The sequence below is a fragment of the Sciurus carolinensis genome, chromosome 8 (assembly GCF_902686445.1).
Source record: "Sciurus carolinensis chromosome 8, mSciCar1.2, whole genome shotgun sequence".
NCBI classification, from domain to species: Eukaryota; Metazoa; Chordata; class Mammalia; order Rodentia; family Sciuridae; genus Sciurus; species Sciurus carolinensis.
The window spans coordinates 46,181,168-46,198,974 of NC_062220.1; the positions used below are offsets into that span (position 1 = coordinate 46,181,168).

The window sequence follows — 17,807 nt, forward strand, 5'->3', positions numbered from 1 at the left end:
CCTGCTCTCAAATTATACTGCAGAGGTATAGTAACAAAAGCAGCATTGTATTGGCATGAAGACCAGTGTATAGAGTAGAAGACACAGACAAAAATCCACAAATATCTAATCATCTGATCTTTGACAAAATGTCAAAAACATACATTGGAGAAAAGAGAGCCTTTTAAACAAATGGTGCTGGGGAAACTGGATGTCCATATGTACACATATGAAAATAGATCCCATCTCTCACCCTGCACAGCAATAAACGCAAAGCAAACCAAAGGCCTAGGGATGAGACTGGAAACATTGCAACCACTAGAAGAAAATGTAGGGAAAACACTCCAACATATTAGTGCAGGTACCAGCTTCCTTAAACTCAAGAAATAAAACCAAGAATCAGTAAGTGGAATGACTTCAAATTAAAAGACCTCTGTACAGGAAAGGGAACAATGAAGACAAGTGTCAACATAATGGGTGAAAATCTTTGCAGCTACTCTTCCAAGAGGACATCAATTCCAGAAAATATAAAGTGTATGTACTTACCACAAAAAAATTGGGCAGCCAATAAATGGGCAAATGAACTAAACAGTTTTTTGTGTGTGTTTTTTTTTTTTTTTTTTTTTTTTTTTTTTTTGCAGTGCTGGGGCTCGAACCCAGGGCCTTGTGCTTGCAAGGCAAGCACTCTATCGAGTGAGCTATATCCCCAGCCCAACAGTTATTTCTCAAAAGAGGAAACACAAATGGTCAACAAACATATGAAAAAAAAAATGTTCAATACCCTTAGCAATCAGGAAAATACAAATCAAAGCTGCATTGAAATTTTGTCTCCAGTTAGAATGGAAATCATTAAGAATATAAATAACTGTGATCCTACAATATGTACAATCAGAAAAATGAGAAAATACACTCCATTTATGTATGATCTATCAAAATGTATAAATGCATTCTACTGTCATGTACAACTACTTAGAACAAGTAAAAATTAATTTTAAAAGAATATAAATAATAACAAATGCTGGCAAGGCTAAGGGTGGGGGTGTATTCATGCATTTTTGATGGGACTGCAAATTAGTACAACCACTTTGGCAAGCAGTATGGAGATTCATCAAAAAACTAGGAATAGAACCACCCTATGGCACAGCTATCTCATTCCTAGGTATTTATTCAAAAGAACTAAAATCAGCATACTGCAGTACTATATACATATCAGTATTTATAGCAGTGCAATTCACTATAGCTAAGTTGTAGACCCACCCTAGGTGTCCCTGGATAGATGAATGGATAAAGAGAATGTGGTGTATGTACACAATGGAGTCTTATTTAACCATAAAGAAGAATGAAAGTATGTCATTTCCTGATAAATGGATGAAACTGAAGAACATCATCCTAAGTGAAATAAGCCAGACTCAAAGTCATGGGTCAAATGTTTTCTTTCATATGCAGAAACTAGGGAGAAATAAGGAATTCTTTAAAAGGGGAATTTCATGAAAACAAAAGGGAAAACAGTGCAGTAAAGTAAGGGGGTTTTAGTGGGGAGGGAGGAGGGATGGGAAAGGGAAGGAACAGTGGAAGAAGTTGACCAAATTATGCTATGTGCATGTATGAAAATATCACAGTGAAGTCCACTTTTATGTATAACTATAATGTACCAATTTTAAAAATAAATTAATGGAAAGAAGACCAATGGAATAGAGGAAAGGGATTAGGGGGAGGAAAGAAGGGAGAGAAGGAGTACTACTGGTGATTGAAATGGAGCAAATTGTTATGTGCATTTATGAACATTTAAAAGTGAACCCCAAAACTGTATAAAGCTATAATGCACTAAAAAAGCATAAAAAAAGACAAAAAACAAAACACTAGTGTGCATATGGAAAAGTAGTCTAATTGAACCAAAGGACTTTTCAGTGTAGTAGTCTACTCCTGATTTTATAACACCACAATCCTGTGACCTCCCTTCCTATTCATCTTTTTGTTTGGGAGAAGGAAAAAGAAAACTGAATGAGTACATTTGAAAATGGCAGTTAAAGTTATATCTGCAAATACATGTAACTTCAGACAACAACCCATGTGGCTTAGTGTGTGAAGACAAGGTATGGCTTAGGTCCTGGAGTAGTGTATCTTCAAGGTGATTGAAAGGTTAGTACTTTTAGGGTAGCATTAAATTTAAAATACCATGATTCCTAAGGTAGTGATTTAAGAGAGCCATTCTCTTTTGAATAACAGATCTGTTCCTGAAAAATTAAAGGAATTCTTTTTGAAAATAATGGGGTTTAAGCAACCATCCATGGGTGGACTTGAGATCTGCCTCCAGGTAAATTTCTGCTGTTGGACGTTCTTGGTTGATCACAAAAGTGCCCTAAAAATCTAAATGTCATTCAAAAGTACCAATTTCTCCACCCTTTTGACAGGGGCTTTCAACAGGTATAACACTCCAGCAAATCTTCAAATAGGGTGACTAACTGGCTCACTTTGTCTGGGACTGGTGGGGGGGCGGTGGTTCTGAAAACATAATATGAATGGTCGTAAAACCAGAACATCCCAGGCAAGCCACAATGAATTGGTCACCCCACCAAATCTCAGCTTCCTGGACCCCACTGGTAGCTTTTCCAGAAGTCTAAATGTGAGAGTTTTCTCAAGGAATGTTTTGGCTCTACTAGAATGCATAACATCTTTCAACAAGACAGAAAGTTCTGCCATTCTTCAATTATCAGGAGCAACCACTCTTTTCCTGGACAGCCCAGTTTTCTTCTGTGGCTATCAGTGACTCTGAACTTCTGTAGTATCTGTCTCAATTTCTCTCATGTGCCCACCCCAGGCACTGATAGGCTAAGGTTCTGAGTCAATCCCATGAGATTATGGAACTTGTTCTGTCTCTGTTACTGAGTACACATTTTATGTACAGTGGATCATTTGTTTATTTGTTTAACTCAAGAAACATATCTTGAATGTTAAAAATACAATAAGCACTGTTCCACTTGCTGCAGATACCATAGTGAACAAAACAGAGGAGGCATCTGTTCTTAAAGAGCTTGTATTTTAGATGGATAAAAGCATAATAAAAATAAAGAACCATATGTTTTAGTTGATCACAAATGCTCTGAATTTAATAAAACACACTAGTAGTTATCATCTACTAATAAATAGCAGTAAGTTTCTCTGATATAACCAGCCATTGCTTTGGGGAGCAAATGATAGTTCTAAAGCAGAGCTTCTCACACTTTAATGTATATACAAATTGTCTGTAGTTCTTGTTAAAATACAGATTCTGATTCAGAAGTTTTGGAGTGATACCATAGATCTTGTTTCTAACAGGCTTTCAGGTGATACTAATATTCCTGGTCCAGGGAACATACTTTGAGTAGCAAGGTCCTAATTTTAGTATATGTGCTGCCGAAGCAAGCACGAGTAGCAAGGTTCTAAAGATATGACAAGTAGTTATACTCAGAAGGGGAAGTTCTTTCATTGACCTTACAACCAACAAGGGGAAGACAGCCTCAGTATAGCTGTTGTTCTAGGTCTCCAGGAAATGCTGGGCGTCAGAAGGGACTTGAGATTGAGAATAAAAAACATGGAAACTCCTAAAAGAACAGGATACTCTTTCAAAAAGCAGAAAAGCCAACATGTATAATCACACTCCATCTAGCTGCAAACATTGTCTAGTTCTTTTATTTTTCATATACTGGTATTTACTGCATTTAGACTTCATCTTCATTCTTAAAAACCATAACTCGAGGTTTGATAGTGAATGAAATACAATCATTTTGTTCAGCCTAACTTACCTCCCCACCTCAACATTCACATAATGTATTGCTTACAAATAGAATTTGGGATTATAAGGGTACAAGAGGTCAGCTCACCAATCTCTGCAGGGCACATTCGACCAGGGATAACTTCCTTTGTGACTCTTTCCTTAGCTGTGGGAAACTGCATTAGAGTGGCAGTGAGACAACAAGAAAACTGTGTGCGCAGAGAATCCAGGCCCACTGTGGCTCATCTAGGTACCACTTTACAACTCCCATCATCACATCAGCAGAACCACAACAAGCTCTGTGCAAGCCAAAGGGGAAAGTGCCATTGTAAAACTGAAGACAGCTGCTTCCATAATAGAACTAATTGCACAGTGCATCACAGAACTAAATTAGTAGTGAAAACAGTTATAAAAACCGACAGACAGTGAAACATGACTCACTTAGGAACTGCTGCCAGTCAGGCACATTGTCCTTGGCCACTGTTCAAAAACCCACACCTGCATTTTTTGAATAGTAAACAGAGAAGATGTAATTACTAGGAAAACATATGCCACTTTTCCAAAGTGACAACACTGCGTTTTTTTTTCCTTGGGACCATGAATGGCATGGAGCTAAACTGACCACAATACTTATTCATTCCCAGGAGTCTTCTCAGAAAAAAACTAAAGCATAAGCAAAGTTTACAAGCTCCTATTCATACAGTAGAGGCTATCTTCAGCTTAAACAGTTGTAAAAGATCTGTTTTGCTGACAGAGATTCCTAGATATCTTCTAGACAATCAATCAAGGAAAAATTAACATTGGAGACATAAGAAATATCAATTCTAAAATGCATATGAATATATGTCTCAGCTCAGATATTCAAGCTGTAGTGAGTTGGGGTGTCTTCCCTGCCTCCCCTCTCAGCTATCCAGTAATTGCTGTCTCAATAAAAAACAGATGTTCAGAGAAGGCTTCATCTGTTCCTGCAGACTGAACATACTTCTGTCTCCTCAGCTGTGATCTGCTGTAGAGAATTTGCAGGCTCCCCACTTGGTACAAAGAGATTCTTGTGCCAGGTACAACCAAACTATGATGCTCTCTCCCTCAAACGGGGTAGGTGATTACCAGAGATAGCAGACAAATTCCTTGGCTTCTAACCAACTAGATGTAGGATAATGACCACTAAGAAAAACAGCTTTTTCCTAGAGAATGACAGTTTAATCTTAAAATGACATCTAACACCCTAATGTGATTTTTTAAAAATATTCAAATGCGTTGAACAATATTTATTAGGAAAAGAAGTTGAGTAGAAATTCATTCTAAAACAAATCACAGAAAACCTGTTTAAGGTCCTGGTGAGGAGTGTACCTATGGAATGGTCTAGCTCTAGCTAATGGAACCCTGGAGCTGCTGATGAGTTGTAAAATTGTATACTGACTAATCCATCTTTCTCCTGCTCAATTAATTAATCAAACCTACACATAAATCCAGAAACACATCAGAGAACTCTACTGGTTTTTGTTGATGCATAAAAAGTAGGTACTAAAAATGATCAGTGTTTTCTCTATGTGAAATATGGTGAAGGATTAGGTAAATACTTTTCAAAGTTCATATTACTTTGTAAGTTCTCAGAAGCTTGTGTAAGCAAAAAAAAAAAAAAATGGTGATAATTAGTTTAGGAGCGTGAGGTATGTGTATCCAGTTCTAAATGAGGAACCTGTAATTGCTTATGTATTTGCCTCACCTCCAAAGGTGAGTTCCTTGAACACACAGAACATCTTATTCATTTCAAATACCCAACATTTAGCAGTATGCATCCAAAAGTATCTTGACATTTGTAGGGTTCTTCTTACCTGAATTGACTTTATTGGTCCCTCTGAGATTCAATATGATGGACATACTTGGCTGAGAAGAAACCAGAGCGTGATTCTTTTCCTCAAATCAACAAGGTCTACAAACAGCTTTTTATCCTATAGGCTTATCAAATGATGGGGTACACATGTACAAGTGAATTAGATGATCAGGTCTCATTTATTATGGATCATTTCTGAAGGAGGCAGGAAGAGAATCTGTTAGACTGAAGTTCAGTGATTGCATTGCTAGACCAAACTCTGGACTGCAAATAGGACAATCTGAATCCCCAATCTCTTTTCAGCTATAATTGTTGCAAAGTCAAAATATTAAACTGAAAGATTTAGAATAGAAAATAAAAACATTCATCCTATTGTTTGAATTTATCTGCATATTTCATATGTGAATACCCTTTGGAGCATATATTAAAAAGCAAAATTTCAGGGATGTATGCATGGTTCAAAAATAACCAAGATTTATGTTTAAGAAACCTAGCGGGTTTTTTTTCTGGAAATATTTACAATTGAAGTACAAAGCAATAAGGTGCAAATATATTTGTCAAGCATTGAAAATTTTTCAGAAATCACGTTATCAGCTTCTTGTTAGCAATAACATAAAACTTGGTACCAGTCAAGTGCTAACAAATAGTCTTTCATACTGGCAGCACACTAATTCCTTGGTCCTAATTTTTTTTTCCCTCATATGGCAATGTTTTAGCAAGTTGTTGAGTTTTACTGCTTCAGCTTTAGGAATTGCTACTTCTAAATCCTCAGGAGCTCTGAACAGTTTATGATTTCCTTCATTTAATCTATGTCCCCTGCTACTACTCTTTAAATAAAATTAGCAAGAAAATTAGAAAGCACTAGGCAGAGTTTCAAAATATCAATTTAATGAAAGAACAGCCATTAAACTCTGCAACTCCCAAAGCTGGTAACCATGTTTTCTACTAGATCATTAAGAAACCCCAAATCCCATGAATGGAAGGGCCTGGAAATGGATGCATCCCTCTTCCTGATTCTCCCCAAATCCAAAGGTTCAAGGAGGGTCAGGGAAGGCCTTACCAGAGGAGAATGAGCCAATGACAAATTATGAAACGCAGATAGAAAAGATGCTATGACCAACATGGGAACTGAGATGGAGCTGAGGATGGGCCTGATCATGCGGCATAGCCCCTGAATCAGATCTCTCCAGTCCATAGATCTGCAGTCACTGCCTTACACCAGTGAAGAGATCCGTCTTTCTCAATTTGGATCTCTAGCTTGGCCTCTGTCCTCTTCAGTGCCACCAAAAGCAAATCTAAGCATGTCTTCTCCTACTTTAAAATCCTTATGTTCCACAATAAGAAAAGAAAACGTCTAGTTTCTTGAGCACAGTGCAGGACTGTTCCAGGCCTGGTGCGGCCTTCCCCTCTTGCCAAGGCATAGGACCTCTAGGCTTCAGCAGTGCAAATCTGCAAGCCACCCCACACTGTCCTGCATTTCAGGGCCTCAGGGCTTCTCCGGGTTCTCTTCCTGCCTTCCCCAGAAATCCCTCAGGAATCAGTTCCTTGCAGAAGCTCTCATTGAGACACCCCCTTTCCTATCCTTCCACTCCTCATCTTTTCCCCACCTAATTAAACTAAATTCCACCTTGGTTGTAATTCACCATATGGCAAAAGGTCAAACCATCATATCATTCACATTATTATTACTGCTACTATTGCTGTCATTATGAGTTGATTGTCTTTTTCTAGAGTAAGTGCCTTGAGGGCAGGTTTGTTTCTTGGTCTTCCGTCTGTATTTCCAATCTGCCATGGTGCCTGACAAAAGGCAGCTGCTTATTACATGTTTAAGTACATTAATAAAGTTCTAGAGTATCTCCATAGTAATCAATCATAGAAAGGAATAATCGTAGAAAAGTTTAGGTAGATCCTATTTTAGAAACTAAAGTTTGCATTTCATTTCATTAACCAGTATATGCCATCGAGCTCACAGTGTGTCTTTGTAAAATCTGACTGTCTGCAAACACAGCTGCTCAAGCTCATTAACTTTTTTTCTCCAAGGTTTTCTTGTTGAACAAAACCTTGGTTAGCCCTTTATTCCCTGATTCCTCAATCATCTTAACTACTTGGCACTTGTTTTACCCTTTTTTGATTGGTGTTTATTTTATGTATTCTAGGCATGTGTTATGACACCTTAAATATTTTAAAAATAAATCATAAATGAGAAGAGAATAAAGAAATTATGTAAGACTTCATAAAATTGAATTTATTTTTAAGTACATGGAAAATATGAGCAGTAAAGACGACCAAGGAAATGGAGTTGAACAGGATGAGGAAAGGGAGGGAAAGGAACATAGAGGAGGAAAGGAGGAAAGCAAAATATTTAACATTCAGCATGCGAATGTTTGCCTTACATGGAGACAGTCAGAGGAGACTATGAAATAAACATGACACAGCAATCAACTGTATTAAGCAACTGGTAGATAGGAAATACCTAGAGCTGGAAATATGAAATCTTGATTGTGCAAAGTCCCCAATAATGAATACAAGGAAATTAATTTTTCCTCTTTGTCAAACAGATAATCCATGCCACTACTGGACTATAGGGTAGTTTTGTTCCATTCATGAAATTTAGGACTTAAAAATCTGTTTGATGAGGTTGAATAATTAGGACTTTATGGAGAAGTGGTTAAGAGTAAAGGATCATTAATAAATCTTTAGAATATGCTAATTTCTAACATTAAACACTGAAGATATTTTACTGAACAAAATTGGACTCAGTAGTATTTTTAAAGAATATACTAAGGGTCTATAGTGAGAATACAATGATACTTTATCTAAAAAATGATGTGTTCCCCTATATTATTATAAAATCCTATAGAAAAGGGGAGGGTAGATGTCAGCAAATTTTACAGAGGCAGAAGTATAGTAGGTGCTTAATTCCATAACTAATGTGTTAAGATTCTATAATTGGAAGAAATGACAAAAACAATAATAGGTTTATTTGGAACTGAAGTATTTCTGTTAAATGTGGAAATTTTGTAATACTAGAAATTAGAAAATATAGGAACAGGCTAGCAAAGATGGCTATGGGACTGTTTCCTAGAAGACTAAAAATGTAATAGAATCTCATTTTATTATGGTGGTTTAAAACTGATGAACCTGAAATACAGGAGTTAGGTATCAATTATTTCCCTGGGTTTGTGCTGTGATGTACAAACCACTATATTTTGGTAAAAGTGGCAATAAAAATATTAAGAAAAATGTTCAAGTTCACATTAATATAAACTATAAACACAATATGATTTGCATTTAAAGACTTAACATTTCTTAAAATGCATGATTTATGGACATTTTAGACACAGGCCTAAACAGTAAATTAGAAAGTAAAAATTTTCCATAATTTCACATTCAGAAGAACACAGCAACCTTTTGGCTTTTGGAGCATTTCTTTACTGTCACCTCTGAGTTGTGTGTGAAGGATAAGATGGATGGATGGGTGGATGGATGAATAGATAGATGACCAATAGATGGAGAGAAAGAAAATTTGTCAGGTACATACTGACTTCTTTGTACTGCTCTTTATTGTTAGTATTATTATTATAGTTTTACAATGTTCAGAACTCTTTCAAATTTTTTTTAATTATCTGAGTTGTAAATAGATCTTCCTGGTGGATTTTTAAATTAGTTTTATAAAATCTAATTCAAAATTTATCCAGATTATATTAAACCCATGAGTTCCTTTGGGAAGAATTTATTCATTATACTACACACACAAAAAAAATCTCTACTTCTCATTCTCCACCCCTTACTTTTCTACCCCATCTTAACATTGTATTGTAAGCATTTTTATATCATTGAAAACATAATTTTCAAAGGATATAATGTCTCAACAAATTATTTTCAATCATTTCCAGATTTCTGGAAATTTAAGTCATAGGGTTATTTTGGCATTGTTTTATTTATTTGTTTTTCTACCATAATATCACCATGAACATCTTTGCATATAGATCTTTGTCCACATAAATTGATGCAATTTACTCAAAAGGTATTTGAGTTTATGAAGATTCTGATATATATTACTCATATTTTCCCCAAAGGGTTTGTAGCAATTTAAACTCTCACAAACCATATATGAAAGCACAGCTCCTGCACCCTCATTAGCATTAAGTATTACCATGTGCGTTTTTTTAATTTTGCTGAATTCAGAAGTAAAATAATGCTACCTCATTATTTAAATCAACATATCTCTTATTAGTACTAAAATTAAACTTTCTCATTTTTAGTTTCCATTTGCAAGTCTTCTATTATGAGTCATCAGTTCATGTCCTTTTTTCCAATTTTAAAATCAAGCCAATAGGCTTTTCCTATTGATTTACAAAGAAATCCTCATAGATGAAGTTAGCTCTTCTTGGCATCTTGGTCATAAGTATTTGAGTTAAGTTTGATGTTTACCTTTTTGTTTATGATGATTTTTTCATATTCAAGAATATTTCATTTTTACAAAGGCATAGTATTAATCATTTTTCTATATTGCATTTCATTACTTATTTTATTAATTTTATTATTAGAATGTCATTCCACATACTAAAATCAGAAAAATGTTTATCTGTTTCAAAATTTTGGTTTTTGTGTTTAATTACTTAATTCACATGAAATTTAACTTGTATGAACTTTGGATTTACCTTGATTTATTTCCCCCAAATATCCTATTTTTTTCAACACTCAAATGTAGCCTAACCTATTAATTGATGAGGTTTTATCATGAGTATGAAGTTGATTTCAGTGTTTAAGTTTCATTCAGTTGATCTGTCTATTGTTTCTTTGGACTAGTATCATTCTAGATTAGTGTAGTTTTACAATGTTCAGAAATATTTTTCAAATTTTTTTATATATGGTTATAAATATAAACTTCCTAATGAATTTTTAAATTATTTTTATAAAACCAATTGATGTTTACCAATATTGCATTCAGTCCATGAATTCATTTGGGAAGAATTTATTTCTTAGCATTTCCCTTATTCAACAAGTATTTATTGAGCATACCATGAGAGAGGCCCTGACCTGAGTACAGCAGCTCTCAGTAAAGCTCCTGCCCCATGAGGTTTACTTCTGACTTTCCATCCAGTGACACTGAATGCCTCTCAACACATTATTTTAAATCATGTTTTATATACTTAATTTTTTTTTTTTTTTTTTTTTTTTTGCAGGGAGATAACTTTGTGCATATGGATCCCACCATTTCCAGTGGGAATTAAGTCTAGGACTTTATAGTGTGTCTGTTTCGGCTTACCATTATGTCTTAAGTGTCTTGCTCAGTGATCTGGAATATTATAAGAACAAAATCTTGTTGAAGAGATAGTCATATTTCAATTAAATGTGATTTTCTGGTCAAATTTATTACTTTGGATACATATTATATTAATTATTACTGCATACCAAGTTATGCCACTAACAGTTTAAAACAATGTACAAGTATTATTTCACAGTTTCTGTAGATCATGAATTGACCATGATTGAGCTGGATCCTCTACTTCATGCTCTTCAAAACATCTGAAATCATGGTGCTGACCCAGAGTCTGTCATGTAGTAGGGTCTCACATGAAGGCCCTACTACAGGAAGATCAACCTCCAAGCAGTTTCAGATGGTTTCTGGTAGGATTCATTTCTTTAAAGGGTATTTACTGGAAATCACATTTACTAAATCATCAGATGAGGGTCTCCAACATGATAATTTGCTTTACTAACAAAATCAAAAGAAAGATTCTGTTAGTGTGAAAGAAGCCACAACCTGATGTCTTAAGGGGCCGATGGGTTTTATTTTTAAGAACACTACCAGGCTCTCATAGTAAAAATGAGAAATATCTTTCATAATTCTGACAGGAAAAGAAGACTAATTATTGTGATATGATCAGAGTGATCTCCACAACCAAGAATTATTGTCCAGGGGGAAAGACTTTACCAGAGCTTTATCCCAGATAAATGAAGGGCATTTCTTCCACTCCATTTTCCTCCAGCATTCTATCTCACTAAAGAAGGAGGGGCTCTGTGTTAACAACTCAACAAGGCATTTCTAAAAGATAGGAGTAATTATAAGACGTTAAGTGCTCCCCTCCTCCACACCATACCCCCACACCAACAGGTCGCCACTGTAGGCATGGACTACAGCTGAAAACTGTAAGACACAGATGCTTTCTGAGGAAGAATGCTTAGGGAGGCCTATAGTCAAATGGGGAAATGAAATCAGGAACACTAGAAGAAGAATATGATTACAGCTGCAGAAAACATTAAACATGGCCTAACTTTTAGCCAGATGAGCATACATCCCCATGCTAAGAGCCTGTTTACCTCAAGTCCTATTATACAATACATGTCTAGCTTTCAGGAAAAATTCTAAGACATGCTAAAAGGCAAGGAGAAAAAGTCTGATGAGACAAAACAAGCACCAGAACCAGACTCTAAAATGACAGAGCTTTTAAAATTGTCAGAGGGAATTTAAAATAGCTATGATATACTAAGAACTCTAATGGATAAAGGAGATACTATATAAGAATATTTGGATAATGTAAGTAGAGATATTAAAAGTCTAAGAAAGAATCAAAAGAAAATGCTAGAAATGAAGAACACTGTAACATAAATTATAAGTCTCTTTGATGGGCTCCTCAGTATACCCAATATGGCCAAAGAATCAGTTAACTTGAAAATAGGTCTGTAACAGTTTCTTGAATGGAAGTACAGAGAACCAGGAGTGTAAATAAAGCAAATAGCAAAATGGAACAGAACCTCCAAGAATAGTGGGAAATTTTCAAAAGGTATAAACACCTGTATAATTAGAATACCAGAAGGAGAAGAAATAGAGGACAGGATAGAATGTATCTGAAATGATAATGTCTGAGAGCTTTCCAAAATTGACAGGCTGAAAACCACAAGTCCAGAATCTCAGAGAACACCTAACAAGATAAATACTAAAACAAACGAAAGAAAAACCATAACAACATTTTTAAAATCCTACACATAGCATATTTGAACTGTAGCAAATCAAATAAAGAAACCTGGAAGAAGTCAAAGGTCTTAGGAGGAAACCCCTTATTATTATTATATTGGCATAATGACAAGAAGTACAGGCAATGTCTCATCATAAACCATGCAAACAAGAACAGAATTGAATATATAAAGTGATGAAAGATCTAGAATCTTTTTTTTTTAAGAAAATGTCTAGAATTCTATGTCCAGCAAAAATATCCTTCAAAGTGAAGGAGAAATACTTTACCAGGCAAACAAAAACTGAGAATCAATCACCCAGAGACATACCCTGAAAGAAATGTTTTAAGGAGTTCCTCAGAAAGAAAAAATTTATACAGATCTGAAAATTAGGTCTATAAAGAAAGGAGAAGTTACAAAGAAGGAATAAATGAAGGTAAGATCTTTTCATTTTCCTACTTGCAATTGATCTAAAAGAAGTGTTTGAAGCAACATTGATGATAATAATATACTAGTTGCAAGAGAAATGAAGGTTAGCAATGCCACAAGAGACAGTGGAGAGAATGTGGGACTAATCTCATGAGACAGTTGTGCTGAATGATGGTGGTATTGGTGTGAGAAAGTCAACTTACATTAGTTAAGATGAATATTGTAAATTCAGGGGCAATTATTAAGTATTTTAGAAGAAGTAAATTGATACAATAATAGATGAAATGAAGTGAAACTATATAAAATTTTCAAAACCAAGGAAGGCAAAACAAGAGGGGACACAAACTGAAGAAAAAGCAATAAATAAGAAAATTATAAGTATAGGAGATATTAATCCAACTATATTATACCTTATATTGATAAGGTATCTATCTCAATAGATACCTTAAATGTCATTGGTTAAATATAGTCCATGTAATCTATGGATTAAAGACAGAGATTGTTGGAATGGAAAATAGGATCAAGCTATTTAATCTATGAGAAATCCACTTTAAATGTAAAGACTCCAGGTAGAAGTAAAGCATTGGAGAAAGATAATCCTGCATAAACTAGTCAGAAGATAGCTGGAGTAATTATACTTGTTTCAAATAAAGATGACCCCGGAATAAGGAAGATCATCAAGGATAAAAAGGAGCATTACACTGATAAAAGGCCTTTCTCTCAAGAAGACATAATTCTTAATGCTAACAAAAAACATCAAAATACATGAGACAGAACTGGAATATATTCCCAAATATTCAGAAATTAAGCACAATCCCAAATAGTACTTGAATCAAACAAGTCTCAAGAAACATTTTAAGGGGGCTGGGGTTGTAGCTCAGTGGTAGAGTGCTTGCCTTGCACATGTGAGGCACTGCGTTCCATCCTCAGCACCACATAAAAATAAGTAAATAAAATAAAGATATTATGTCCTTCTACAACTGAAAAATATTTTTTTAAATAAGAAACATTTTTAAATGCTTTAAGTTAACTGCAAATGAAAATTTGACATCAAAATGTATGAATATCTTCTTTTCTAATGCTTTTTGTTTGGAAGAAAGATTATTTTTTATGTACTAAAATAATATAGTGGTCTAGGACAGATGTTTCTGAGTTTTATAGCCCAAAATTTAACAAATTCATCTTTACATAGATTGTTTATTAAGAAAATTTTTAGAAATTTAGTCTATTTTGCCATGTATGCAAATTCAAATGTGTGTAGATGATAATGAAGTAAGAGAATATTAGACAATAGCCATCATAATTTTGCTGTCCAAATTATTGAAGAATGTAGAACAGAAGTTCCTAGGATTATTGGTCCTAGAATCTCTTTGCACTCTTAAAAATTATTGATAACCACAAAGAACATTTTATTGATATAAATACTTATATAAATATTTATGTTAATATAACATTAATATAAATATATCAATATTTGCATATTGATATTTAGGTTCATATAAGTATTTATATTTGGGTTATGTCTATCAGTAACTACTATATATTAGAAATTAAAACAGATGTTTTAAAAATAATTATTGGAGTTGAGGAGTGAGCTGGTGGGTGAGTCAGGCCACCTGCATTATGGAGCTAGCTGGTGGGCAGCCAACCCACACAACCACCAGGCTAAACTTGGATGCCATCACTGAGCGACCCTGCCTGACCCCTGCACCCAGGTCAGACATCATCACTGAGTGACCCCCCGACCACCTCGCTGAGGTCAGCCGCCATTGCAGAGCAAGTCAGCAGATGAGCTAGTCCACCTTCATCGAGGAGCTAGCTAGAGGGTGAGCCAGCCCACCTGACCCCCCACACCGAGGTCAGGCATCATTGCTGAGCCTGCCTGCTTGCCCCCCCCTACGGCTAAAGGACACTGCAACTGCCTCTGAGCTGACTCAGTGCACCCTCCCTGGGGCTCCCCAGCTTCTTTGGAGGCTGGTGCAGGTATTTTGAATTACTCCTGAGGGCGTGGCCATCATCATTGGAAGGGCAGCTCCCTTCCTGAGACACTTACAGGAGACTAGAGGACCTTTGACAAGACCCAGGAGTCAAGAAGAGGAGGTATTGAGAGACTCAGGACCAACTCAGAGCCACCGGGTGAGTCTCTCCCACTAGGCGGGCTCCCCGGGTTGGGGCAGTAGTTCCAAAATGCAGGGAACTTCATGGAGTAGAGTGACCCAGTGAGACTTCCCCACTGGAGCAGTGAACCCAGTCAACCGGGAGCATTGCAGAGGAGGGCTGCACAGCAAGAGGCTTTGATGCAGAGTGAGGGTCCGAGGCCCAGGTGGTAGCTCTGGTCCCCAGGGAATGTAGCAGAGGAGGGCCAGGCTCCCCAGCCCAGGTGATATGTTGGGACTCCTGGGAACATCGCAGAGGAGGGCTGCCCAGTCCAGGTGGTAGTTCTGGACCAAAGGGAACTTCTCAGAGGAGAGCTGCCCAGCGAAACTTCCCCACTGGGTGAGTCTTCCATGCTGGACAAGGCTTTCCCACCAGGACAGTAGAACCAGAGACACAGGCCCAGATCAGATGTGCCGCAGTCTGCAGTCTAGTCCCCCTTTGGTTGACCATCAGTCAACAAGTGGAGGCACCTCTGCCCACTGACAGGGAATATACCCCACCTGAAAGCCACCACCCCTAGAATGGCAGTTCCTTGTGGAGCACTGCATTATCAACTTCCTCCAAGACTTCAGGCTACTGAAGGCTAAGAGGTGAGTTATTGGAAATCTACAGAGACAATATTAGTCAATAGAGGAAATCTGCAATATCTCAGAGTTTCACTACTTGAGGGGTAGATACCTGAGCAATATGAGAAAACAAGGGAAGAAAACGTCCCAAACAAACCTAGATGCACAGCAATAAAATCCATGACAGTATGGCAGAAGAAATGTCAGAAAGGGAGTTCAGAATGTACATAATTAAAATGATCAGAAAAGCAAATGATGAGATGAAAGAGCAAATGCAGGTTTTGAATGATCGCAACACTCAACAGTTAAAAGAGCAAATGCAGGAAGCAAAAGATCATTTCAATAAAGAGTTAGAGATACTGAAAAAGAACCAGACAGAAATCCTTGAAATGAAGGAAACAATAAACCAAATTAAGAACTCCATAGAAAGCATAACCAATAGGATAGAACACCTGGAAGACAGAACCTCAGACATTGAAGAAAAAATATTTAACCTTGAAAACAAAGTTGACCAAACAGAGAAGATGGTAAGAAATCGTGAACAGAATCTACAAGAATTATGGGATATCATGAAAAGGTCAAATTTAAGAATTATTGGGATAGAGGAAGGCACAGAGAAACAAACCAAAAGGAATGAACAATCTATTCAATGAAATAATATCAGAAAATTTCCCAAATCTGAAGAATGAAATGGAAAATCAAATACAAGAGGCTTATAGGACTCCAAATATACAAAATTACAATAGACCCACACCAAGGCACATTATAATGAAAATACCTAACATAAAAAATAAAGACAGAATTTTAAAGGCTGTGAGAGAAAAGAACCAAATTACATTCAGGGGGAAACCAATATGGATATTAGCAGATTTTTCAACCCAGACCCTAAAAGGTAGAAGGGCCTGGAACAACATTTTTCAAGCTCTGAAAGGAAATGAATGCCAACCAAGAATCTTATACCCAGCAAAACTTACCTTCAGATTTGACAATGAAATAAAATCATTCCATGATAAACAAAAGCTAAAAGAATTTACAAAAAGAAAGCTGGTGCTACAGAACATTCTCAGCAAAATATTCCATGAGGAAGAAATGAAAAACAACAATGTAGGTAAGCAAAGGGAGGAACTACCCTAAAGGAACAGCCAAATAAAGGAGAAACCAAGTCATGTCAAAAAAAAAATTAGCCAAATGACCAGGAATACAAATAATTTCTCAATAATAACCCTGAATGTTAATGGCCTGAACTCATCAATCAAAAGACAGACTGGCAGTTTGGATTAAAAAGAAAGATCCAACAATTTGCTGCCTGCAAGAGACTCATCTCATAGAAAGAGATACCCACAGACTAAAGGTGAAAGGATGGGAAAAAATATACCATGCACATGGACACAGCAAAAAAGCCGGAGTATCCATTCTCATATCAGATAATGTGGACTTTAAGTCAAAGGTAATCAGAAGGGATAAAGAAGGACATTTCATACTGCTTCAGGGAAGCATAAATCAACAAGACATAACAATCATAAGTATCTATGCCCCAAACAGTGGCTCATCCATATACATCAAACAAATCCTTCTCAATGCCAGAAATCAAATAGACCACAACACAGTAATACAATAATACTAGGTGATTTTAACACACCTCTCTCACCACTGGACATATCCCCCAAACAAAAATTGAACAAAGTGCTCGCTTCAGCAGCACATATACTAAAATTGGAACGATACAGAGAAGTTTAGCATGGCCCCCGCACAAGGATGACACGCAAATTCGTGAAGCGTTCCATACTTTTTAAAATCAACATGCATAAATCTAAAGCATTTTTATATGCAAGCCATGAAACATCTGAAAGGGAAATGAGGAAAACAACTCCATTTGCAATAGCCTCAAAAAAAATAAAATACTTGGGAATCAATCTAACTAAAGAGATAAAAGATCTCTACAATGAAAACTACAAAACACTGAAGAAAGAAATTGAGGAAGACCTTAGAAGATGGAAAGATCTCCCATGTTCTTGGATAGGCAGAATTAATATTGTCAAAATGGCCATACAACCAAAAGTGCTATACAGATTCAATGCAATTCCAATTAAAATGCCAATGATGTACTTCACAGAAATAGAGCAAGCAAGCA

General features: G+C 36.2%; 1 non-coding gene across 1 annotated transcript; it reads left to right on the plus strand.

Moving 5' to 3' along the window:
* Nucleotides 1-17,359: 17,359 nt before the first annotated feature.
* Nucleotides 17,360-17,466, plus strand: LOC124992065 (U6 spliceosomal RNA). Its single transcript, XR_007110062.1, has one exon. It is a non-coding gene; the product is annotated as a U6 spliceosomal RNA (small nuclear RNA).
* The last annotated feature ends 341 nt before the right edge of the window (nucleotides 17,467-17,807 follow it).